Source organism: Lissotriton helveticus, chromosome 4_2 (assembly GCF_964261635.1).
Source record: "Lissotriton helveticus chromosome 4_2, aLisHel1.1, whole genome shotgun sequence".
In the NCBI taxonomy this organism is placed as follows: Eukaryota; Metazoa; Chordata; class Amphibia; order Caudata; family Salamandridae; genus Lissotriton; species Lissotriton helveticus.
This window is the reverse complement of record NC_136064.1, coordinates 107,853,303-107,880,151: the sequence shown is the minus strand read 5'-3', so window position 1 is coordinate 107,880,151 and position 26,849 is coordinate 107,853,303.

Genomic DNA, 26,849 nt, shown 5'->3' with positions numbered 1-26,849 from the left:
CCCTGGACTCTTTATGAGGACAGGGTGCTAAGCACAATACAAAACTCTTAAGAAAATACTTCAAGTCGCACAATTTACACAAATGCCCGAGGGGCACGGGAAACCATATACTACAAAAGTGGAATGCGAAATACTAGCAGGTAAGTAACTAATCTCAGAGGCTTTGGGATCGCTAGGACTGTACTACCGAACCTTTAGATTACTAGCAGGAGGCCTAGGGGGATCGGGTGCAGAGTGTGCACTCTCACGCGGGATGCGGAACAAAGTCTATAGATGCTAGATTTCGTAAAGTTAGTCTTATCAGACGAATCCGACTAGATAGAGCTGAAACGAAAAAGGATCTGGACCCTTAGATAGTTAAGCTATGCTGGAGCACCGAAATGCTCAGGTTACCTAGCCCAGGGGCTGCGGCTGCATAGGTCTGAAAATACATCGGGAATCCTCGTTGCAGTCTATGGAGCCTGAAAGAAGAAGTTGCTGACAGGCGACCAGTGAAGAGATTCGGAGGGATCCAAGCCTGGATTGATGAAGAAGGAGACCTGTAAGCAGAGGGGACCAAGTTCTGAATCACTAGCCAGTGATTAGGTGGGCACCAGGATGGCACCGGGCGAAGTCACCTCGACCAGGTGAGTGGGCGACGCTGGGCTCTGCAGTCTCTCGGACCAGGAGGCGTTGTCGGCGACCAGGATGGAGGTGCGAGCTGTCCCACGGAGGTATCTGCTGTCGACGTCGCTGGACCCAGGATTGGGGCAACAACTCTTGACAAATGCAAGCCCACGCGGTGGACTCAAAATGGCGTCTGGAGTGGACCAGGAGGGTCCGGGGTGCTCCTCTGTTGGAGGGGAGCAAGGGCCAGTCTGGAGCAACCAGACCAGCAGTGTTGTCGTCGTGGTTCGTCGTCGGGAGGGTCACTAGCCAACGGGCAGGTGACCTGGACAACGCGGTGAGCAGCAAAGAGCAGAAGGGCCCCACGCAGATCTCGTGGGTGCAGGGGGGCTGGACTTCGGTGCTGGAGCTGCTCAGGGTCGGGGCTTCTCAAACCCCAAAGCACTTACTCGAGGGTCTCTCGGTGATCGTGCTGGGCAAGCGTCGTGCAGTCTTGAAGATGGCCGGTCCCTCGAGGTCTCGTCACACCCACGAATCTCAGCTGGGCTGATGATGCAGGTAGAGGTCAGAGGTGCCAGGGAAGCCGGTTCTCGTCGAGCTGGGCAGTCTTGATCCGGAGGAGAGACTTACAGCAAACCGTGATGCTTGGATGGTGCCTGCTGCTGCAGGGTGACTACTCCTTAGTCACAAGGGAGAATCTTGAGAAGAGTCTTGAGTTCCTTTCGTGGAAAGTAGTTTCAGGATTCAAAGATGATCTAGTTTGGAAGGGGGCCTGCTCCTACCTTTATCCTGAGAAAAGGGGCTGGCACGCGACTAAGTCCTGCCCTATGGGTGGGACTAGGAGGGGGTGGTTACACCCCTCTCCTTTGTCCGGTCTCTCCCCATCTCAGGGGCTGGTGTGCCCCCAGAACTGGTTTGAGCCGGCCTATGCACAGTGAGCACCGGGGTGCCACTTGCAGTCACCTTCCTCTAAAGCCCTGCCTACCTGGGATACACAAAATCCTGTCTGAGATGGTGCTGGCACCGCCCCTGACAGGAAACCCTTTGTCCATGCCTCCGTTGCTGGAAGGACTCCCAGCAGCAGGAGGGCAGACTTGTGTCTCGGTGGCAGCATCCATCTTGTGGAGCTGAGGCTTGAGTTAGCTTTAACCGGGGTTACAGCTACATACATGTCGTGTCCCTCTAGAAGGGTGGAATGCTAACCCCGTCGCCAGAATTGGCGAGGGGTTAGTATTCCAATTCCTATGACATCTTACTCGACATGTTTTGATAATGCTATACCAAAGTTAGCATATGACCGCGAGGTACATAATGCACTTAAGAGTATATGGTATAGCGTTATCATGGAACAGCTATTAGGACTTGGTTCCGCAAGCTGCAAACGGGCTCAGCTCATGCCAGAGCACCATTTCACATTATTCCAAGCACTCTGCCTTCAGGATTGACAAGGCCTGCCATAGGAGTGACTGATAGGAATATATGTGTCCATTTTAGGGTTAGATATAGGAATACTATATCTAAAGCAAAGGGTGATTACACCACCTTGCCCCAGCTGTCAAGCAGCCAGTTGTGTCAGTTTTGGATGGCCAGCCAGGGGTGGCACAATACATGCTTCAGCCCCTGGTAGGCCCTGAGTGCACCTATGGGTACCTAAGGTACACTGTACAGGGGCTGATAAGGTGACTCAGCATCCAATCAGATATGTACCTAGGGTACATGGAATCCATTTTAACAGAGAGAGCAGTGGGCCTGGGGTCCTGAATGGCAGGGCCCCAGGTCAACTAAGTCAGAAAACCAGCAAAACACCAGGCAAAAAGTTGGGGGCAACCATAGTCAGGGATCTACCTTCCTACATTGAGTAATCAGCAACTCCATTTCAGGACTTTGAGTAATCAGCAACTCCATTTTAGGACATTGAGTAATCAGCAACTCCATTCCAGGGCATTGAGTAATCAGCAACTCCATTTCAGGACTTTGAGTAATCAGCAACTCCATTCCAGGACATTGAGTAATCAGCAACTCCATTCTAGGGCATTGAGTAATCAGCAACTCCATTTCAGGACATTGAGCAATCAGCAACTCCATTCCAGGGCATTGAGTAATCAGCAACTCCATTCCAGGGCATTGAGTAATCAGCAACTCCATGTTAGGACATTGAGTAATCAGCAACTCCATTCCAGGACATTGAGTAATCAGCAACTCCATTTCAGGGCATTGAGTAATCAGCAACTCCATTTCAGGACATTGAGCAATCAGCAACTCCATTCCAGGGCATTGAGTAATCAGCAACTCCATTCCAGGGCATTGAGTAATCAGCAACTCCATGTTAGGACATTGAGTAATCAGCAACTCCATTCCAGGACATTGAGTAATCAGCAACTCCATTTCAGGGCATTGAGTAATCAGCAACTCCATTCCAGGACATTGAGTAATCAGCAACTCTATTTCAGAACATTGAGTAATCAGGAACTCCATTCCAGGGCATTGAGTAATCAGCAACTCCATTTCAGGACATTGAGTAATCAGCAACTCCTTTCCAAGGCATTGAGTAATCAGCACCTCCATTCCAGGGCATTGAGTAATTAGCAACTCCATTTCAGGGCATTGAGTAATCAGCAACTCCATTCCAGGACATTGAGTAATCATCAACTCCATCCCAGGACATCAAGTAATCAGCAACTCCATTTCAGGACATTGAGTAATCAGCAACTCTATTCCAGGGCACTGAGTAATCAGCAACTCCATTCCAGGACATTGAGTAATCAGCAACTGCATTTCAGGACATTGAATAATCAGCAACTCCATTTCAGGACATTGAGTAATCAGCAACTCCATTCCAGAGCATTGAGTAATCGGCAACTCCATTCCAGGGCATTGAGTAATCAGCAACTCCATTCCAGGGCATTGAGTAATCAGCAACACCATTCCAGGACATTGAGTAATCAGCAACTCCATTCCAGGACATTGAGTAAACTCCATTCCAGGACATTGAGTATTCAGCTACTCCATTCCAGGACATTGAGTAACCTCCATTCCAGGACATTGAGTAAACTCCATTTCAGGACATTGAGTAATCAGAAACTCTATTCCAGGGCACTGAGTAATCAGCAACTCCATTCCAGGACATTGAGTAATCAGCAACTCCATTCCAGGGCATTGAGTAATCAGCAACTCCATTCCAGGGCATTGAGTAATCAGCAACACCATTCCAGGACATTGAGTAATCAGCAACTCCATTCCAGGACATTGAGTAAACTCCATTCCAGGACATTGAGTATTCAGCTACTCCATTCCAGGACATTGAGTAACCTCCATTCCAGGACATTGAGTAAACTCCATTCCAGGACATTGAGTAATCAGCAACTCCATTCCAGGACATTGAGTAATCATCAACTCCATTCCAGGACATTGAGTAATCGGCAACTCCATTCCAGGGCATTGAGTAATCAGCAACTCCATTTCAGGACATTGAGTAATCAGCAACTCCATTCCATGGCATTGAGTAATCAGCAACTCCATTTCAGGACATTGAGTAATCAGCAAATCCATTTCAGGACATTGAGTAATCAGCAACTCCATTCCAGGGTATTCAGTAATCAGCAATTCCATTTCAGGACTTTGAGTAATCAGCAACTCCATTCCAGGGCATTGAGTAATCAGCAACTCCATTTCAGGACATTGAGTAATCAGCAACTCCATTCCAGGACATTGAGTAATCAGCAACTCCATTCCAGGGCATTGAGTAATCAGCAACTCCATTTAAGGACATTGAGTAATCAGCAACTCCATTCCAGGGCATTGAGTAATCAGCAACTCCATTTCAGGACTTTGAGTAATCAGCAACTCCATTTTAGGACATTGAGTAATCAGCAACTCCATTCCAGGGCATTGAGTAATCAGCAACTCCATTTTAGGACATTGAGTAATCAGCAACTCCATTCCAGGGCATTGAGTAATCAGCAACAACATTTCAGGACATTGAGTAATCAGCAAATCCATTTCAGGACATTGAGTAATCAGCAACTCCATTCCAGGGTATTCAGTAATCAGCAACTCCATTTTAGGACATTGAGTAATCAGCAACTCCATTCCAGGGCATTGAGTAATCAGCAACTCCATTTCAGGACATTGAGTAATCAGCAACTCCATTCCATGGCATTGAGTAATCAGCAACTCCATTTCAGGACATTGAGTAATCAGCAAATCCATTTCAGGACATTGAGTAATCAGCAACTCCATTCCAGGGTATTCAGTAATCAGCAATTCCATTTCAGGACTTTGAGTAATCAGCAACTCCATTCCAGGGCATTGAGTAATCAGCAACTCCATTTCAGGACATTGAGTAATCAGCAACTCCATTCCAGGACATTGAGTAATCAGCAACTCCATTCCAGGGCATTGAGTAATCAGCAACTCCATTTAAGGACATTGAGTAATCAGCAACTCCATTCCAGGGCATTGAGTAATCAGCAACTCCATTTCAGGACTTTGAGTAATCAGCAACTCCATTTTAGGACATTGAGTAATCAGCAACTCCATTCCAGGGCATTGAGTAATCAGCAACTCCATTTTAGGACATTGAGTAATCAGCAACTCCATTCCAGGGCATTGAGTAATCAGCAACAACATTTCAGGACTTTGAGTAATCAGCAACTCCTTTCCAGGGCATTGAGTAATCAGCAACTCCATTTCAGGACATTGAGTAATCAGCAACTCCATTCCAGGACATTGAGTAATCAGCCACTCCATTCCTGGGCATTGAGTAATCAGCAACTCCATTTCAGGACATTGAGTAATCAGCAACTCCATTCCATGGCATTGAGTAATCAGCAACTCCATTTCAGGACATTGAGTGTGAGAAGTTGGCCTGATATATAATGTTCACTATTCTAGTGAGCACTTTGTATCAGTCCAAACAACCCTTATTGATGATTGGTTGTAAGTCAACCTTTTTAGACCAGCTATCCTAGTAGCATGGACAAGAGCAGTCTAAGGCTAAACTCTAGAGGGCGTGTTAAGCCAGCTGTTTTACCATCACATTTACCCCTTGAACACCAAGTGAAAGGACACCACACAAGTTGTTATGAAAATAAAGTATATTTATTTATAACACAACAACCCTGGACTCTTTATGAGGACAGGGTGCTAAGCACAATACAACCAGGTGAGTGGGCGACGCTGGGCTCTGCAGTCTCTCGGACCAGGAGGCGTTGTCGGCGACCAGGATGGAGGTGCGAGCTGTCCCACGGAGGTATCTGCTGTCGACGTCGCTGGACCCAGGATTGGGGCAACAACTCTTGACAAATGCAAGCCCACGCGGTGGACTCAAAATGGCATCTGGAGTGGACCAGGAGGGTCCGGGGTGCTCCTCTGTTGGAGGGGAGCAAGGGCCAGTCTGGAGCAACCAGACCAGCAGTGTTGTCGTCGTGGTTCGTCGTCGGGAGGGTCACTAGCCAACGGGCAGGTGACCTGGACAACGCGGTGAGCAGCAAAGAGCAGAAGGGCCCCACGCAGATCTCGTGGGTGCAGGGGGGCTGGACTTCGGTCCTGGAGCTGCTCAGGGTCGGGGCTTCTCAAACCCCAAAGCACTTACTCGAGGGTCTCTCGGTGATCGTGCTGGGCAAGCGTTGTGCAGTCTTGAAGATGGCCGGTCCCTCGAGGTCTCGTCACACCCACGAATCTCAGCTGGGCTGATGATGCAGGTAGAGGTCAGAGGTGCCAGGGAAGCCGGTTCTCGTCGAGCTGGGCAGTCTTGATCCGGAGGAGAGACTTACAGCAAACCGTGATGCTTGGATGGTGCCTGCTGCTGCAGGGTGACTACTCCTTAGTCACAAGGGAGAATCTTGAGAAGAGTCTTGAGTTCCTTTCGTGGAAAGTAGTTTCAGGATTCAAAGATGATCTAGTTTGGAAGGGGGCCTGCTCCTACCTTTATCCTGAGAAAAGGGGCTGGCACGCGACTAAGTCCTGCCCTATGGGTGGGACTAGGAGGGGGTGGTTACACCCCTCTCCTTTGTCCGGTCTCTCCCCAGCTCAGGGGCTGGTGTGCCCCCAGAACTGGTTTGAGCCGGCCTATGCACAGTGAGCACCGGGGTGCCACTTGCAGTCACCTTCCTCTAAAGCCCTGCCTACCTGGGATACACAAAATCCTGTCTGAGATGGTGCTGGCACCGCCCCTGACAGGAAACCCTTTGTCCATGCCTCCGTTGCTGGAAGGACTCCCAGCAGCAGGAGGGCAGACTTGTGTCTCGGTGGCAGCATCCATCTTGTGGAGCTGAGGCTTGAGTTAGCTTTAACCGGGGTTACAGCTACATACATGTCGTGTCCCTCTAGAAGGGTGGAATGCTAACCCCGTCGCCAGAATTGGCGAGGGGTTAGTATTCCAATTCCTATGACATCTTACTCGACATGTTTTGATAATGCTATACCAAAGTTAGCATATGACCGCGAGGTACATAATGCACTTAAGAGTATATGGTATAGCGTTATCATGGAACAGCTATTAGGACTTGGTTCCGCAAGCTGCAAACGGGCTCAGCTCATGCCAGAGCACCATTTCACATTATTCCAAGCACTCTGCCTTCAGGATTGACAAGGCCTGCCATAGGAGTGACTGATAGGAATATATGTGTCCATTTTAGGGTTAGATATAGGAATACTATATCTAAAGCAAAGGGTGATTACACCACCTTGCCCCAGCTGTCAAGCAGCCAGTTGTGTCAGTTTTGGATGGCCAGCCAGGGGTGGCACAATACATGCTTCAGCCCCTGGTAGGCCCTGAGTGCACCTATGCCCTGGGTACCTAAGGTACACTGTACAGGGGCTGATAAGGTGACTCAGCATCCAATCAGATATGTACCTAGGGTACATGGAATCCATTTTAACAGAGAGAGCAGTGGGCCTGGGGTCCTGAATGGCAGGGCCCCAGGTCAACTAAGTCAGAAAACCAGCAAAACACCAGGCAAAAAGTTGGGGGCAACCATAGTCAGGGATCTACCTTCCTACATTGAGTAATCAGCAAATCCATTTCAGGACATTGAGTAATCAGCAACTCCATTTCAGGACTTTGAGTAATCAGCAACTCCATTCCAGGGCATTGAGTAATCAGCAACTCCATTTCAGGACATTGAGTAATCAGCAACTCCATTCCAGGACATTGAGTAATCAGCAACTCCATTCCAGGGCATTGAGTAATCAGCAACTCCATTTAAGGACATTGAGTAATCAGCAACTCCATTCCAGGGCATTGAGTAATCAGCAACTCCATTTCAGGACTTTGAGTAATCAGCAACTCCATTTTAGGACATTGAGTAATCAGCAACTCCATTCCAGGGCATTGAGTAATCAGCAACTCCATTTCAGGACTTTGAGTAATCAGCAACTCCATTCCAGGACATTGAGTAATCAGCAACTCCATTCTAGGGCATTGAGTAATCAGCAACTCCATTTCAGGACATTGAGCAATCAGCAACTCCATTCCAGGGCATTGAGTAATCAGCAACTCCATTCCAGGGCATTGAGTAATCAGCAACTCCATGTTAGGACATTGAGTAATCAGCAACTCCATTCCAGGACATTGAGTAATCAGCAACTCCATTTCAGGGCATTGAGTAATCAGCAACTCCATTCCAGGACATTGAGTAATCAGCAACTCTATTTCAGAACATTGAGTAATCAGGAACTCCATTCCAGGGCATTGAGTAATCAGCAACTCCATTTCAGGACATTGAGTAATCAGCAACTCCTTTCCAAGGCATTGAGTAATCAGCACCTCCATTCCAGGGCATTGAGTAATTAGCAACTCCATTTCAGGGCATTGAGTAATCAGCAACTCCATTCCAGGACATTGAGTAATCATCAACTCCATTTCAGGACATTGAGTAATCAGCAACTCCATTCCAGGGCATTGAGTAATCAGCAACTCCATTCCAGGGCATTGAGTAATCGGCAACTCCATTTCAGGACATCTAGTAATCAGCAACTCCATCCCAGGACATCAAGTAATCAGCAACTCCATTTCAGGACATTGAGTAATCAGCAACTCTATTCCAGGGCACTGAGTAATCAGCAACTCCATTCCAGGACATTGAGTAATCAGCAACTGCATTTCAGGACATTGAATAATCAGCAACTCCATTTCAGGACATTGAGTAATCAGCAACTCCATTCCAGAGCATTGAGTAATCGGCAACTCCATTCCAGGGCATTGAGTAATCAGCAACTCCATTCCAGGGCATTGAGTAATCAGCAACACCATTCCAGGACATTGAGTAATCAGCAACTCCATTCCAGGACATTGAGTAAACTCCATTCCAGGACATTGAGTATTCAGCTACTCCATTCCAGGACATTGAGTAACCTCCATTCCAGGACATTGAGTAAACTCCATTTCAGGACATTGAGTAATCAGAAACTCTATTCCAGGGCACTGAGTAATCAGCAACTCCATTCCAGGACATTGAGTATTCAGCAACTGCATTTCAGGACATTGAGTAATCAGCAACTCCATTCCAGAGCATTGAGTAATCAGCAACTCCATTCCAGGGCATTGAGTAATCAGCAACTCCATTCCAGGGCATTGAGTAATCAGCAACACCATTCCAGGACATTGAGTAATCAGCAACTCCATTCCAGGACATTGAGTAAACTCCATTCCAGGACATTGAGTATTCAGCTACTCCATTCCAGGACATTGAGTAACCTCCATTCCAGGACATTGAGTAAACTCCATTCCAGGACATTGAGTAATCAGCAACTCCATTCCAGGACATTGAGTAATCATCAACTCCATTCCAGGACATTGAGTAATCGGCAACTCCATTCCAGGGCATTGAGTAATCAGCAACTCCATTTCAGGACATTGAGTAATCAGCAACTCCATTCCATGGCATTGAGTAATCAGCAACTCCATTTCAGGACATTGAGTAATCAGCAAATCCATTTCAGGACATTGAGTAATCAGCAACTCCATTCCAGGGTATTCAGTAATCAGCAATTCCATTTCAGGACTTTGAGTAATCAGCAACTCCATTCCAGGGCATTGAGTAATCAGCAACTCCATTTCAGGACATTGAGTAATCAGCAACTCCATTCCAGGACATTGAGTAATCAGCAACTCCATTCCAGGGCATTGAGTAATCAGCAACTCCATTTAAGGACATTGAGTAATCAGCAACTCCATTCCAGGGCATTGAGTAATCAGCAACTCCATTTCAGGACTTTGAGTAATCGGCAACTCCATTTTAGGACATTGAGTAATCAGCAACTCCATTCCAGGGCATTGAGTAATCAGCAACTCCATTTTAGGACATTGAGTAATCAGCAACTCCATTCCAGGGCATTGAGTAATCAGCAACAACATTTCAGGACATTGAGTAATCAGCAAATCCATTTCAGGACATTGAGTAATCAGCAACTCCATTCCAGGGTATTCAGTAATCAGCAACTCCATTTTAGGACATTGAGTAATCAGCAACTCCATTCCAGGGCATTGAGTAATCAGCAACTCCATTTCAGGACATTGAGTAATCAGCAACTCCATTCCATGGCATTGAGTAATCAGCAACTCCATTTCAGGACATTGAGTAATCAGCAAATCCATTTCAGGACATTGAGTAATCAGCAACTCCATTCCAGGGTATTCAGTAATCAGCAATTCCATTTCAGGACTTTGAGTAATCAGCAACTCCATTCCAGGGCATTGAGTAATCAGCAACTCCATTTCAGGACATTGAGTAATCAGCAACTCCATTCCAGGACATTGAGTAATCAGCAACTCCATTCCAGGGCATTGAGTAATCAGCAACTCCATTTAAGGACATTGAGTAATCAGCAACTCCATTCCAGGGCATTGAGTAATCAGCAACTCCATTTCAGGACTTTGAGTAATCAGCAACTCCATTTTAGGACATTGAGTAATCAGCAACTCCATTCCAGGGCATTGAGTAATCAGCAACTCCATTTTAGGACATTGAGTAATCAGCAACTCCATTCCAGGGCATTGAGTAATCAGCAACAACATTTCAGGACTTTGAGTAATCAGCAACTCCTTTCCAGGGCATTGAGTAATCAGCAACTCCATTTCAGGACATTGAGTAATCAGCAACTCCATTCCAGGACATTGAGTAATCAGCAACTCCATTCCTGGGCATTGAGTAATCAGCAACTCCATTTCAGGACATTGAGTAATCAGCAACTCCATTCCATGGCATTGAGTAATCAGCAACTCCATTTCAGGACATTGAGTGTGAGAAGTTGGCCTGATATATAATGTTCACTATTCTAGTGAGCACTTTGTATCAGTCCAAACAACCCTTATTGATGATTGGTTGTAAGTCAACCTTTTTAGACCAGCTATCCTAGTAGCATGGACAAGAGCAGTCTAAGGCTAAACTCTAGAGGGCGTGTTAAGCCAGCTGTTTTACCATCACATTTACCCCTTGAACACCAAGTGAAAGGACACCACACAAGTTGTTATGAAAATAAAGTATATTTATTTATAACACAACAACCCTGGACTCTTTATGAGGACAGGGTGCTAAGCACAATACAACCAGGTGAGTGGGCGACGCTGGGCTCTGCAGTCTCTCGGACCAGGAGGCGTTGTCGGCGACCAGGATGGAGGTGCGAGCTGTCCCACGGAGGTATCTGCTGTCGACGTCGCTGGACCCAGGATTGGGGCAACAACTCTTGACAAATGCAAGCCCACGCGGTGGACTCAAAATGGCATCTGGAGTGGACCAGGAGGGTCCGGGGTGCTCCTCTGTTGGAGGGGAGCAAGGGCCAGTCTGGAGCAACCAGACCAGCAGTGTTGTCGTCGTGGTTCGTCGTCGGGAGGGTCACTAGCCAACGGGCAGGTGACCTGGACAACGCGGTGAGCAGCAAAGAGCAGAAGGGCCCCACGCAGATCTCGTGGGTGCAGGGGGGCTGGACTTCGGTCCTGGAGCTGCTCAGGGTCGGGGCTTCTCAAACCCCAAAGCACTTACTCGAGGGTCTCTCGGTGATCGTGCTGGGCAAGCGTTGTGCAGTCTTGAAGATGGCCGGTCCCTCGAGGTCTCGTCACACCCACGAATCTCAGCTGGGCTGATGATGCAGGTAGAGGTCAGAGGTGCCAGGGAAGCCGGTTCTCGTCGAGCTGGGCAGTCTTGATCCGGAGGAGAGACTTACAGCAAACCGTGATGCTTGGATGGTGCCTGCTGCTGCAGGGTGACTACTCCTTAGTCACAAGGGAGAATCTTGAGAAGAGTCTTGAGTTCCTTTCGTGGAAAGTAGTTTCAGGATTCAAAGATGATCTAGTTTGGAAGGGGGCCTGCTCCTACCTTTATCCTGAGAAAAGGGGCTGGCACGCGACTAAGTCCTGCCCTATGGGTGGGACTAGGAGGGGGTGGTTACACCCCTCTCCTTTGTCCGGTCTCTCCCCAGCTCAGGGGCTGGTGTGCCCCCAGAACTGGTTTGAGCCGGCCTATGCACAGTGAGCACCGGGGTGCCACTTGCAGTCACCTTCCTCTAAAGCCCTGCCTACCTGGGATACACAAAATCCTGTCTGAGATGGTGCTGGCACCGCCCCTGACAGGAAACCCTTTGTCCATGCCTCCGTTGCTGGAAGGACTCCCAGCAGCAGGAGGGCAGACTTGTGTCTCGGTGGCAGCATCCATCTTGTGGAGCTGAGGCTTGAGTTAGCTTTAACCGGGGTTACAGCTACATACATGTCGTGTCCCTCTAGAAGGGTGGAATGCTAACCCCGTCGCCAGAATTGGCGAGGGGTTAGTATTCCAATTCCTATGACATCTTACTCGACATGTTTTGATAATGCTATACCAAAGTTAGCATATGACCGCGAGGTACATAATGCACTTAAGAGTATATGGTATAGCGTTATCATGGAACAGCTATTAGGACTTGGTTCCGCAAGCTGCAAACGGGCTCAGCTCATGCCAGAGCACCATTTCACATTATTCCAAGCACTCTGCCTTCAGGATTGACAAGGCCTGCCATAGGAGTGACTGATAGGAATATATGTGTCCATTTTAGGGTTAGATATAGGAATACTATATCTAAAGCAAAGGGTGATTACACCACCTTGCCCCAGCTGTCAAGCAGCCAGTTGTGTCAGTTTTGGATGGCCAGCCAGGGGTGGCACAATACATGCTTCAGCCCCTGGTAGGCCCTGAGTGCACCTATGCCCTGGGTACCTAAGGTACACTGTACAGGGGCTGATAAGGTGACTCAGCATCCAATCAGATATGTACCTAGGGTACATGGAATCCATTTTAACAGAGAGAGCAGTGGGCCTGGGGTCCTGAATGGCAGGGCCCCAGGTCAACTAAGTCAGAAAACCAGCAAAACACCAGGCAAAAAGTTGGGGGCAACCATAGTCAGGGATCTACCTTCCTACATTGAGTAATCAGCAAATCCATTTCAGGACATTGAGTAATCAGCAACTCCATTTCAGGACTTTGAGTAATCAGCAACTCCATTCCAGGGCATTGAGTAATCAGCAACTCCATTTCAGGACATTGAGTAATCAGCAACTCCATTCCAGGACATTGAGTAATCAGCAACTCCATTCCAGGGCATTGAGTAATCAGCAACTCCATTTAAGGACATTGAGTAATCAGCAACTCCATTCCAGGGCATTGAGTAATCAGCAACTCCATTTCAGGACTTTGAGTAATCAGCAACTCCATTTTAGGACATTGAGTAATCAGCAACTCCATTCCAGGGCATTGAGTAATCAGCAACTCCATTTCAGGACTTTGAGTAATCAGCAACTCCATTCCAGGACATTGAGTAATCAGCAACTCCATTCTAGGGCATTGAGTAATCAGCAACTCCATTTCAGGACATTGAGCAATCAGCAACTCCATTCCAGGGCATTGAGTAATCAGCAACTCCATTCCAGGGCATTGAGTAATCAGCAACTCCATGTTAGGACATTGAGTAATCAGCAACTCCATTCCAGGACATTGAGTAATCAGCAACTCCATTTCAGGGCATTGAGTAATCAGCAACTCCATTCCAGGACATTGAGTAATCAGCAACTCTATTTCAGAACATTGAGTAATCAGGAACTCCATTCCAGGGCATTGAGTAATCAGCAACTCCATTTCAGGACATTGAGTAATCAGCAACTCCTTTCCAAGGCATTGAGTAATCAGCACCTCCATTCCAGGGCATTGAGTAATTAGCAACTCCATTTCAGGGCATTGAGTAATCAGCAACTCCATTCCAGGACATTGAGTAATCATCAACTCCATTTCAGGACATTGAGTAATCAGCAACTCCATTCCAGGGCATTGAGTAATCAGCAACTCCATTCCAGGGCATTGAGTAATCGGCAACTCCATTTCAGGACATCTAGTAATCAGCAACTCCATCCCAGGACATCAAGTAATCAGCAACTCCATTTCAGGACATTGAGTAATCAGCAACTCTATTCCAGGGCACTGAGTAATCAGCAACTCCATTCCAGGACATTGAGTAATCAGCAACTGCATTTCAGGACATTGAATAATCAGCAACTCCATTTCAGGACATTGAGTAATCAGCAACTCCATTCCAGGGCATTGAGTAATCAGCAACTCCATTCCAGGGCATTGAGTAATCAGCATCACCATTCCAGGACATTGAGTAATCAGCAACTCCATTCCAGGACATTGAGTAAACTCCATTCCAGGACATTGAGTAATCAGCTACTCCATTCCAGGACATTGAGTAACCTCCATTCCAGGACATTGAGTAAACTCCATTCCAGGACATTGAGTAATCAGCAACTCCATTCCAGGACATTGAGTAATCAGCAACTCCATTCCAGGACATTGAGTAATCAGCAAGTCCATTTCAGGACATTGAGTAATCAGCAACTCCATTCCAGGGCATTCAGTAATCAGCAACTCCATTTCAGGACTTTGAGTAATCAGCAACTCCATTCCAGGGCATTGAGTAATCAGCAACTCCATTTCAGGACATTGAGTAATCAGCAACTCCATTCCAGGACATTGAGTAATCAGCAACTCCATTCCAGGGCATTGAGTAATCAGCAACTCCATTTAAGGACATTGAGTAATCAGCAACTCCATTCCAGGGCATTGAGTAATCAGCAACTCCATTTCAGGACTTTGAGTAATCAGCAACTCCATTTTAGGACATTGAGTAATCAGCAACTCCATTCCAGGGCATTAAGTAATCAGCAACTCCATTTTAGGACATTGAGTAATCAGCAACTCCATTCACGGGCATTGAGTAATCAGCAACTCCATTCCAGGGCATTGAGTAATCAGCAACTCCATTTCAGGACTTTGAGTAATCAGCAACTCCATTCCAGGACATTGAGTAATCAACAACTCCATTCCAGGGCATTGAGTAATCAGCAACTCCATTTCAGGGCATTGAGCAATCAGCAACTCCATTCCAGGGCATTGAGTAATCAACAACTCCATTCCAGGGCATTGAGTAATCATCAACTCCATTTTAGGACATTGAGTAATCAGCAACTCCATTCCAGGACATTGAGGAATCAGCAACTCCATTTCAGGGCATTGAGTAATCAGCAACTCCATTCCAGGACATTGAGTAATCAGCAACTCTATTTCAGAACATTGAGTAATCAGGAACTCCATTCCAGGGCATTGAGTAATCAGCAACTCCATTTCAGGACATTGAGTAATCAGCAACTCCATTCCAAGGCATTGAGTAATCAGCAACTCCATTCCAGGGCATTGAGTAATTAGCAACTCCATTTCAGGGCATTGAGTAATCAGCAACTCCATTCCAGGGCATTGAGTAATCAGCAACTCCATTCCAGGACATTGAGTAATCAGCAACTCCATTCCAGGGCATTGAGTAATCAGCAACTCCATTCCAGGACATTGAGTAATCAGCAACTCCATTCCAGGGCATTGAGTAATCAGCAACTCCATTCCAGGGCATTGAGTACTCAGCAACTCCATTCCAGGGCATTGAGTACTCAGCAACTCCATTTCAGGGCATTGAGTAATCAGAAACTCCATTCCAGGGCATTGAGTAATCAGCAACTCTGTTTCAGGACATTGAGTAATCAGCAACTCCATTCCAGGGCATTGAGTAATCAGCAACTCCATTCCAGAGCATTGAGTAATCAGCAACTCCATTTCAGGACATTAGGTAATCAGCAACTCCATTCCAGGGCATTGAGTAATCAGCAATTCCATTCCGGACATTGAGTAATCAGCAACTCCATTCCAGGACATTGGGTAATCAGCAACTCCATTCCAGGGCATTGAGTAATCAGCAACTCCATTTCAGGACTTTGAGTAATCAGCAACTCCATTCCAGGACATTGAGTAATCAGCAACTCCATTCCAGGGCATTGAGTAATCAGCAACTCCATTCCAGAGCATTGAGTAATCAGCAACTCCATTTCAAGACATTGAGTATTCAGCAACTCCATTCCAGGGCATTGAGTTTTCAGCAACTCCATTTCAGGACTTTGAGTAGTAATCAGCAACTCCATTTCAGGACATTGAGTAATCAGCAACTCCATTTCAGGACATTGAGCAATCATGGCACGAAGGGTCTAGTTTGAGGAGTAGCTCCATTAAGGCAGCAGGTGCAGTGGCACCGGGGCCCAGGGACCCGAAGAGCCACTGAACTCTGATCATTGCTGTATTTTACAATTCCGACAGTGGCCATGGGGTCCACTTCCTTTCTTGTGCTTCTGCTTGTGACACACTGGCTGCGCCACTACCTATAAGTGTTGAATCACTTATTATGGTTTTGAAGAACAGAGACTCCAGGTTTGAGGTCAAATTACCAGGTTTAATAATAGCTCTGGTACATACGTGTGATACCAGACTGGCGCAGGTGAGTTGGACCTCCTAGTTCCGGAATCAATGCAATGGAACACACAGAAAGAACACAGTAAAAAAGCATTGGTAAAACTACAACAGCAAGGCACTTCCCAAGCTGTACACAAATAATCCCCACTTCCCAACATCGAATAAACAAGCAAATATGAAGAAAACTATCTCTCTGTGACATGGATAAAATATATACAGAAACGCTCAAATTGAATGCAAGGACAATTCTACACACATATGTGTCCCACTTCTTGGGTATTCTTTTAAATAAAGATGAGTTTTAACAAACTTGTCTTCATCAGAATCAATGGGACTTCTGTTTGACTCTCAACCACATAGTCGTTGTTCCAAATCATGACACTCAGTGACTTTTTCCCATTCCACCACTTTCCGTGTTCCAATTGCATCGTGTTGCCACTAGCTTCACACACTTCTTTATGGCTTAATCATTTGAAATCTCCATTTTTTTCTAGACTAGAACCCGGCTCCCCAGATTTGAGATCGACTGCACTAGCCGATTAGGCTAAATCCACACCCTTTGAAGCTTTCTTCACCTCTACTTAGTTTAACACTATGCGTTTGTTCATACCTATCTTGATATTTCTTTACCCTGTCTATGCACAGAAGCTTGGTTTGTTCTTTCCATCAACTCAAAAACAACAATGGTGCACACCCTCTTCCCTTGAGTAAAAAGAAAGGGATCTCACTCATTATTGACTGCGACGTGGTTCTGTAGTTCTGTAGCATACTTTTCACTTCTTGCTTCCAATTGAAATTATTTTTTCTAAGAGTCAAAACCATGTCCATGTGCAAGAATATTTCTTTTAAAATTTGTTGGTGGCTTTCACAACTTTGGAGAAAATTAGAACATTGTGTAAGAAAGCTCTGACTCCGTTCATGCCATTGTATAATTTGTTCATTATTTTTTAGGGAAAATGCCGGACAGTGATTAAGACCGAAAGGCATGCAGAACCTGTAAGATCCAATAGGTGTTTTAAATGATGTGAGAACTTGATCTTTGTGTAACAACACCTGGTGATATGCTCTTGTAAAATCTAGTGTGGAAAGCAATTTGTGTCACCAAGCGTTACCATTAATTTTTGAATGTGAGTCAAGGGTTGTGTTTCTACCACTAACTGTCGATTAAGTTGTCGTATGTCTATGCATAAACTGATCCACCAGAATTTTTCTTCGCAATAACGACAGGGAGCAGCTATAAAGAAGCAGTAATGGACTCAATTATTCCTTCTTTTAACCACTTATCTAAGATGGTTTTAACTTCTTCCCTCACAGATAGTGGCACATTCCATAACTTTGGTTTGACAGGGATTATGAGAATGGTGAAGGACAGAGCTGGGTGACTGAACAAACTTTTGTATTATAGTTCCAAAATGGAAGAGTGAATCCGGAATAACAAAAGGATAAGTCTTTATTCTTCTAGTAATTCCACTGGATTCCCAAATGGGAAAAAAGACAATATCCAGAAAACAGTACATCGCATGTATTACCCCCCTACCGGCACATAGGTCTGGGGTTTTCTCAAATTGACAATATAAAAAACATTTGTAGAAACATAAGCACAATTTGAACCCACATTTGGTATGGCCATTGGCAAAGAGGCCAAAGGGAAGGTAAGAAGTCCAAAAAACCCAAGGCAGAAAACCGCATGAAACTAACCCAAAAGAAAACAATTGAAATCAGTAAGAGATTTGGTTATCAGCACCCAATGTGCAATAACGAATTGCCAATAATAATTCAGAGAGCATCACAAAACCCAAATAGGTGAACATTGCATGACATTATTATGTACCGAATTTATGTAATTAAAGTGATCCGTTCATGTAGTCCATTTGAAGCCGTCATTACAATACAAATTAAGTGTTTAATTTCAGCAATAGAACAGTGTGATAAATTAGAAAGCATCCATTAGTGCAGAATAATTATACAAATGTACATACAAGTTCCAAATTGCATCAGAAGTCCAAGAAATTAAAACAGAGCACCACACTATCAAAGGCAGGGAACAAGGGGACAGTGTAGGGAAAAACGAAATCTATTGCCAATATTAAATCTTAGATATTAAATAGAGCAAGATCCTATGGCTTATACCACCCTCCATATGTTAAGGTATGTGAAGATTAATTGAGTATTTGAGGAAACTGTGGAAACGTGAAAATGTCTGCTAATGAATTGCATTTATAATAAAATTGATTCAACTGCAAGTGTGCCTTATATCATTACTAACCGTTCCCCTGTCCGCTGGCCTTATCAGTCAAACAAAATGAAACACCTGCCCTACACGCACCACAATGTGACTGTGGTGTTTGAGACACGCAATCCACTAGGGTGGGAAAAGTACTCTCGAATGATGTAGGGAGAAGCAAAAGGAAAAATCTCGAATGATGGGGCATATTATCAAGGGGGGTTATCTCCGCTTTTTGGCTTTAAAAGCCAAGAAAGCGGAGATAAAATTATCTCCCTATTACCTAGCTGTCGCTAACACCAGTTAGCGACAGCTAGTAGGAGATAGCGACCATCTTGGGCCCCACTTTGCATGTCAGTGATATTTATCACTAATGACATGCAAAGTGGGCGTGTCAAGATGTTAGTGACTGGAAACAGTTGCTAGCATCGCTATCTCCTATTACCAACTTTTGGAGATATTCGCGCTAAGCGCGAATATCTCCAAAAGCTAACACCTGCCCTGAGCAGTTCTTAGCCATGTTATCCAATGGGAGGTGGATAACATGGCTAAGAGCATTAGCTCGATAATGCATGAATATCGCGGACTTTTCAGCGATATTCATGCATTGCGGCCGTTTTTTATCACATTTGCAATAAACCTTGGTAATACCAAGGTTTATCTGCGATAAAAATCGCCGAAGCTCCTGGTACACACGGGTGACGCCACGGGGTCACAGGTCAACCACAACTCCTCCTTCTGAATCAAGGCAATGGAACTCAAGGAAAGAACAAAGCAATGAAGCATTGGCAACGCTACAACAGCAGGGTATTTGCCAGGCTCTACACAACGCTGACGTCACTGATGATGTCATTGAGGGCCTCGTGGACACAACCTGAGTAAGCAGTTTAGAAGTGCCCACTGCGGCTATTTGAGGGGCAATGACACTTTACTAGGAAAAACACACAGAACTGTAGCATAAAGCTCACAACCACACAGTTCAAAGAGTGGAACGTGCATATGAATGGAAGTTACTGTGTAGTGCGGCACACCCTTAGAATATCAGGTAACACCACTGCCCTTGTGTAATGTAACTGTGAAGCGCTTCAATACCTAGGGTTCGAATTCGCGCTATATAAAACTGCAAAAAAAACACAATAAACAAAAAAATACAAACTCCACGTGCAGAATAACACCAGTGTAAACTTAATTACCACACACTCGGTGCTGAGTGATCCATTCACTGAGTCTGGTTCAGTGAGCCGAGGCGCTCACCCCTGAGTGCACACTCACACCTTCTGGGTTTTCAAGGTTTACATACATGCCAATAGGCCCGAGTCCGGCGGGAGGCGCCCGGTTTTTAAATCCAGCATTGTTTTGTTTTTTGGGATGGCTTCCTTCTGATGCTCCATCTGCTCTAATAGAAGTCAACGGGGGAAACACATTCTCCCGAATATTTTCTTAAATCTCCCACTTTCTTTTCTAAAATGTTGCCCTGTGTGGGGTTGTGTCACAGCCAGTACGTCATTACGCCCCCCTGTCACTCAAGAGACCCTCCCTCCCTTGCCTGACCCATATGAAGTGTGTTCAGAGAATCTATTCGTATCTTTATTCCACTGAAATGTTACATGTTGCACAAATCTCTGCAGTATGTTGTTAATGTTTCATTCTGAGGGGCCTCGCTGACCCTACAGTGCGCTCGTGCGTGCACCTGATGTGAGCCCCCCCCATGGACTTCAGACCCCGAGCGCCCCTTATCAGCGCTTCGAAGCGGGCCTGATACACATTACAACACAGGGGCGGGGGCTTCAGACCCCACAATCCGCGCTCGACCCCGGCGGAGGCTCAAAGATTGTCTCCAACTTTCTTCGTCTCGAGGGACATTGTGTGGGGTTTGTTGTCCCGGGGCTGGCCCCCCCGGCCCCTCCCGTGTTTGCACCCCTCTGGGTGATAGAATTGTTGGTTTGTGTTAAGGTTGCCGGGGGTGATAGTGCGGGGTCGGAGCAGCGCCGGGGGCGGGAGCGAGCAGAGGGCGAGTGACTGAGGTATGAAGGAGCCGACACCTCACACAGGACGGGGGAGTAAAACCTGCGGGAGGGGGTCGGGAGGGGGGCCTGGGAGTGAGTGAGAAGGGTCTTACTCCATCTGTTATGGTAATGTTATGTTAATTGGGCTCTTCTATAGCGCAACGCTACTCACAATGGAGTGTCCCGGCGCTTTAGCGAAGAGGGCTTTTATTGGAAAGGAAACATAACTGAAATTAAAAGACTTCACAATTCATAAGTAAAAAGCCAGGTTTTTAATGCCTTTCTAAAGGACATCAGGCTGGGGGCTTGTCTAAGAGCAAGAGGCAATTTATTCCAAGCGTGTGGGGCCAGGTAGTGAAAGGAGCGCCCCCCCTTGTCTAGTTCGTTTGATGGAAGGAACGGACATTAGAAACAAGGAGGCAGAGCGAAGAGCTCTGCTCGGTTTATACAAAACAAGACGCTTTTTAATATACCTGGGACCCAAGTCATGAAGAGCCTTGTAAGTTAACGTCAAGCTCTTAAACAGCACCCTTTTGGCTATAGGGAGCCAGTGCAATTCCTTCAGCAAATTAGAGGCACTAGCTCTTCTAGGAAGACCATAGATAGCCAGAGCGGCTGAGTTTTGCACAACCTGAAGTCTCCTTACTAGATATTTAGGAAGACCTAGATAAAGAACGTTAACATAATCCATGCGAGACCCTACCAATGCTTGGACGATAACCCTGCGATGGTTCACGGAAATCAACGGGAGGAATTTCCTGAGCATCCTCAGGATACCGAAGCATTTCCCAGCAAGACAGGCTATTTGGGGTCCGAAAGTCAGCTCGTTGTCAACGATAATGCCAAGATTTTTAGCCTTGGTACTAGCATTGGCAGGGGGAAAAAGATCCTGGGGCCACCAACTTTTCCAGTTTGGTTCAGAGACACACCCGAAAAAAAGCAGCTCCGATTTGTCGGAGTTGCATTTCAGGCCGTGTCTCTTGAACCAATCAAAGACTGCTTCTAAGCTGCCTCTGATACGTGTCCCATCAAACATCTCGTTCTTGTTCTGAGTGAACAAGAGCTGGGTGTCATCAGCGTAAGACACGATCTGAGCGCCAAACGACTCCGCAACCTCTGCAAGGGGGGCCATAAAGATGTTAAAAAGCAGGGGACTAAGAATAGACCCCTGAGGGACCCCCACTTCCAGGGCTGACATAGCTGCGGAGTGAGGTGGCGCCCAGATCGTTTGCCGACGGCTGGCTAGAAATGACTTAAGCCAGTTCCACACCGTCCCCCTAAAACCACAATCCCAGAGTCGAATTAGGAGGGTATCATGGGGGACGGTGTCAAACGCCGCCGACAAGTCTAACATAACCAACATAGCCTTGCCTCCCGAGTCTAAGACCTCTCTAATGGCGATGGTGACTTCCAGCAATGCGGTCTCTGTGCTGTAATTCGCACGAAACCCAGATTGCGTACTGTGCAACAAGTTGTTATTCTCGATGAAATCCGAGATAGATCGGTGCACATGTCTTTCCGCCACCTTCGCCAGAGCGGGGAGGAGAGAGATAGGCCTATAGTTGGCGTGTATGATGGGATCGAGAGTTGGTTTTTTAATTAATGGAAGAATAAGAGCACTCTTCCAGGCCTGTGGGACAATGCCAGAAGACAGTGAGGAATTCAGAATGGAGTTTATGGGACCATTTAGCGCAAAGGCTATTTTGTTAAGACAAGAGACCGGGCAAGGATCTAGAGGGGAGCCCGATTTCAAGCCTGTCAAATAGTCTAATGAAGCGGCAAGGCTTAACTGCGGAAATTCCCCAAGAATGGGGTTAACAGAAAGAAGAGCGTCAGGGTCAACAACCCGAGACTGTTTAGAGTAAATGGCAAGGTCGGCTTGAATGTAGTTATTTTATCAACAAAATAGTGTGCAAGTTCATCTAGCCAAGACTTAGAATGACCCTGAACAGGAATGGCCAAGGATGGCGAAGTAAAGTCTCTAACAATTTTAAAAATCTCCTTACAAGAATTGTCCGAATCATCTATCCGACGTTCGAAATAAGATTTTTTTTCACTCCAAATCATTTTATGATAGGATCTTGTCAAATCTTTAAATTTTACTCTCTCACAAGGGTGGTAGTCTTTTCTCCAAATTCTTTCTGCTCTCTTACAATTTTGGCGAGCTTCTTTAAGCTTAGATGAGAACCAAGGAGCAGAAGCACGTTTATTTCCAGGTTTGACGGCTTTCTCGGGCACGAGATCCGCCAGTGTGGTTGTGAGCCATTCCGTATAAATGGGTAGGTCAGTTTCCACATTACCGGACAAAGTGCAAGGTGACCGTGCCAAAGCTTGAAGTAACGTTTCACTAGATAACAGATGGAAAGGCCTAGACAGACGTTTAGCTGAAGTCACAGAGTTCAATCTGGCGGGAGAAATACTGGAAAGACTAAAGGTAATTAAGAAATGATCCGACCATAATACGGGTTGAGGGACAAGTGCATTAATCGTAACCGTGGAAAAAACTTGGTCCAAGATATGGCCCTTATTATGTGTGGAATCATGTATAAATGGAGTAAATCCTAAAGTTGCAGTAACCTCCATCAGTTTTATCGTCTCGGGATTCGCGACCTCGTCCATGTGTATATTCAAATCGCCTAAGAATAGACAATGTTTAGATTTAAGACATGGAACCGATAAAGCAACCTGTAACTCGTCCACAAAAGAGCCTAAAGGACCAGGGGCACGATATGCCAGAATACCAGTACAAGCATACTGAGGAGATAAATGAAGAGTGAAGCCAAGTGCCTCAGTGTTCTGAATATTATCTACCGGGAAGGTAGTGCAGCGCAATTGGTTGTTGACAATAATAGCTACACCGCCCCCACGCCCAGATGTTCTATCTCTCCTAATAATAGAGTAATTAGGTGGGATGGCGTTGGCTAAGTCTGGGGCAGAGGAGTCACTCAGCCATGTCTCGGTAAGGTAAAGGCAAGATATATCAGAGTTCTCGAGCAGATTCCATATATCTAAGGCATGGCATCCAAGAGAACGAGTGTTGAGAAGTAGACAAGTAAGAGTAGTCTCCGGATAAGGATGACTAGGTCTGTTATATAAAGGGGCTCGCCAGCCACAGACCTGACAACCTTTTCTTAATGCCCGGTGGCCCGGAAAAACCAAATGGCAGCGCCCTATCGGCGGGCGAAGATCGGAAAGGGTCTCGGACGAGTAGGAATAACACATTATTACAGCTAAAAATACAATAGTACCTGCAAAATGACCAAGTCTGCCAGCCGTCCTGCCCCGTCTGCTGCCGGAACGCTGACGGGCGCAGACGGGCAGGACTCTGGCACGACTCAGGCGCAGGGAAGGCGTCACCTTCCTATCCTTACTTCCCATCATCCTTACTTCACGTCATCCTTACTCCACGTCATCCTTACTCCACGTCATCCTTACTTACCGTCATCCTTACTTCACGTCATCCTTACTCCACTCCATCCTTACTTCACGTCATCCTTACTCCACGTCATCCTTACTCCACGCCATCCTTACTTCCCGTCATCCTTACTTCACGTCATCCTTACTCCATGTCATCCTTACTTCACGTCATCCTTACTCCACGTCATCCTTACTCCACGCCATCCTTACTTCACGTCATCCTTACTCCACGTCATCCTTACTCCGTGTCATCCTTACTTCACGTCATCCTTACTTCACGTCATCCTTACTTCACGTCATGCTTACTCAGTGTCATTCTTACTTCACGTCATGCTTACTCAGTGTCATCCTTACTTCACGTCATCCTTACTCCACGTCATCCTTACTCCGTGTCATCCTTACTCCACGTCATCCTTACTTACCGGCATCCTTACTTCACGTCATCCTTACTCCACGTCATCCTTACTCCACGTCATCCTTACTCCGTGTCATCCTTACTCCAAGTCATCCTTACTCCACGCCATCCTTACTTCACGTCATGCTTACTCAGTGTCATTCTTACTTCACGTCATGCTTACTCAGTGTTATCCTTACTTCACGTCATCCTTACTCCACGTCATCCTTACTCCGTGTCATCCTTACTCCACGTCATCCTTACTTACCGGCATCCTTACTTCACGTCATCCTTACTCCACGTCATCCTTACTCCACGTCATCCTTACTTCACGTCATCCTTACTTCCCGTCATCCTTACTTCACGTCATCCTTACTCCACGTCATCCTTTCTCTACGTCATCCTTACTCCCTGTCATCCTTACTCCACGTCATCCTTACTTACCGTCATCCTTACTTCATTTCATCCTTACTCCACGTCATCCTTACTCCACGTCATCCTTACTTCACGTCATCCTTACTTCCCGTCATCCTTACTTCACGTCATCCTTACTCCACGTCATCCTTACTTCCCGTCATCCTTACTCCAAGTCATCCTTACTCCAAGTCATCCTTACTCCACGTCATCCTTACTCCACATCATCCTTACTTCCCGTCATCCTTACCTCACGTCATCCTTACTCCATGTCATCCTTACTTCACGTCATCCTTACTTCACGTCATCCTTACTCCACGTCATCCTTAATTCACGTCATCCTTACTCCACGTCATCCTTACTCCACGTCATCCTTACTCCACGTCATCCTTACTCCAAGTCATCCTTACTTCACGTCATCCTTACTTCACGTCATCCTTACTTCACGTCATGCTTACTCAGTGTCATTCTTACTTCCCGTCATCCTTACTTCATGTCATCCTTACTTCCCGTCATCCTTACTTCACGTCATCCTTACTCCATGTCATCCTTACTTCACGTCATCCTTACTCCACGCCATCCTTACTTCACGTCATCCTTACTTCACGTCATCCTTACTCCACGTCATCCTTACTTCACGTCATCCTTACTTCACGTCATCCTTACTCCACGTCATCCTTACTCCACGTCATCCTTACTTCCCGTCATCCTTACTTCATGTCATCCTTACTTCCCATCATCCTTACTTCACGTCATCCTTACTCCATGTCATCCTTACTCCGTGTCATCCTTACTCCAAGTCATCCTTACTTCACGTCATCCTTACTTCCCGTCATCCTTACTTCACGTCATCCTTACTTCACGTCATCCTTACTCCACGTCATCCTTACTTCACGTCATCCTTACTCCACGTCATCCTTACTCCGTGTCATCCTTACTCCAAGTCATCCTTACTTCACGTCATCCTTACTTCACGTCATCCTTACTTCACGTCATCCTTACTCCACGTCATCCTTACTCCACGTCATCCTTACTCCGTGTCATCCTTACTCCAAGTCATCCTTACTTCACGTCATCCTTACTTCACGTCATGCTTACTCAGTGTCATTCTTACTTCCCGTCATCCTTACTTCATGTCATCCTTACTTCCCGTCATCCTTACTTCACGTCATCCTTACTCCATGTCATCCTTACTTCACGTCATCCTTACTCCACGCCATCCTTACTTCACGTCATCCTTACTTCACGTCATCCTTACTCCACGTCATCCTTACTTCACGTCATCCTTACTTCACGTCATCCTTACTCCACGTCATCCTTACTCCACGTCATCCTTACTTCCCGTCATCCTTACTTCATGTCATCCTTACTTCCCATCATCCTTACTTCACGTCATCCTTACTCCATGTCATCCTTACTTCACGTCATCCTTACTCCACGCCATCCTTACTTCACGTCATCCTTACTTCACGTCATCCTTACTCCACGTCATCCTTACTTCCCGTCATACTTACTTCATGTATTCTTACTCCACGTCATCCTTACTTCCCGTCATCCTTACTTCACGTCATCCTTACTCCACGTCATCCTTACTTCCCGTCATCCTTACTTCACGTCATCCTTACTCCACGTCATCCTTACTTCACGTCATCCTTACTTCCCGTCATACTTACTTCATGTATTCTTACTCCACGTCATCCTTACTCCACGTCATCCTTATTTCACGTCATCCTTACTTCACGTCATCCTTACTTCACGTCATCCTTACTCCACGTCATCCTTACTTCATGTCATCCTTACTCCACGTCATCCTTACTTCCCGTCATCCTTACCCCACGTCATCCTTACTCCCCTTTCATCCTTTCCTTGCGCTGGCGCACAACGAGTGGCCTTGTGCAAATGCAGGCACCCTAGCCCCATGGTGCTTTGCAGGCAGGATTGTTTTTGTGCTGGAGGGGACACGTTCCTGCACAAAA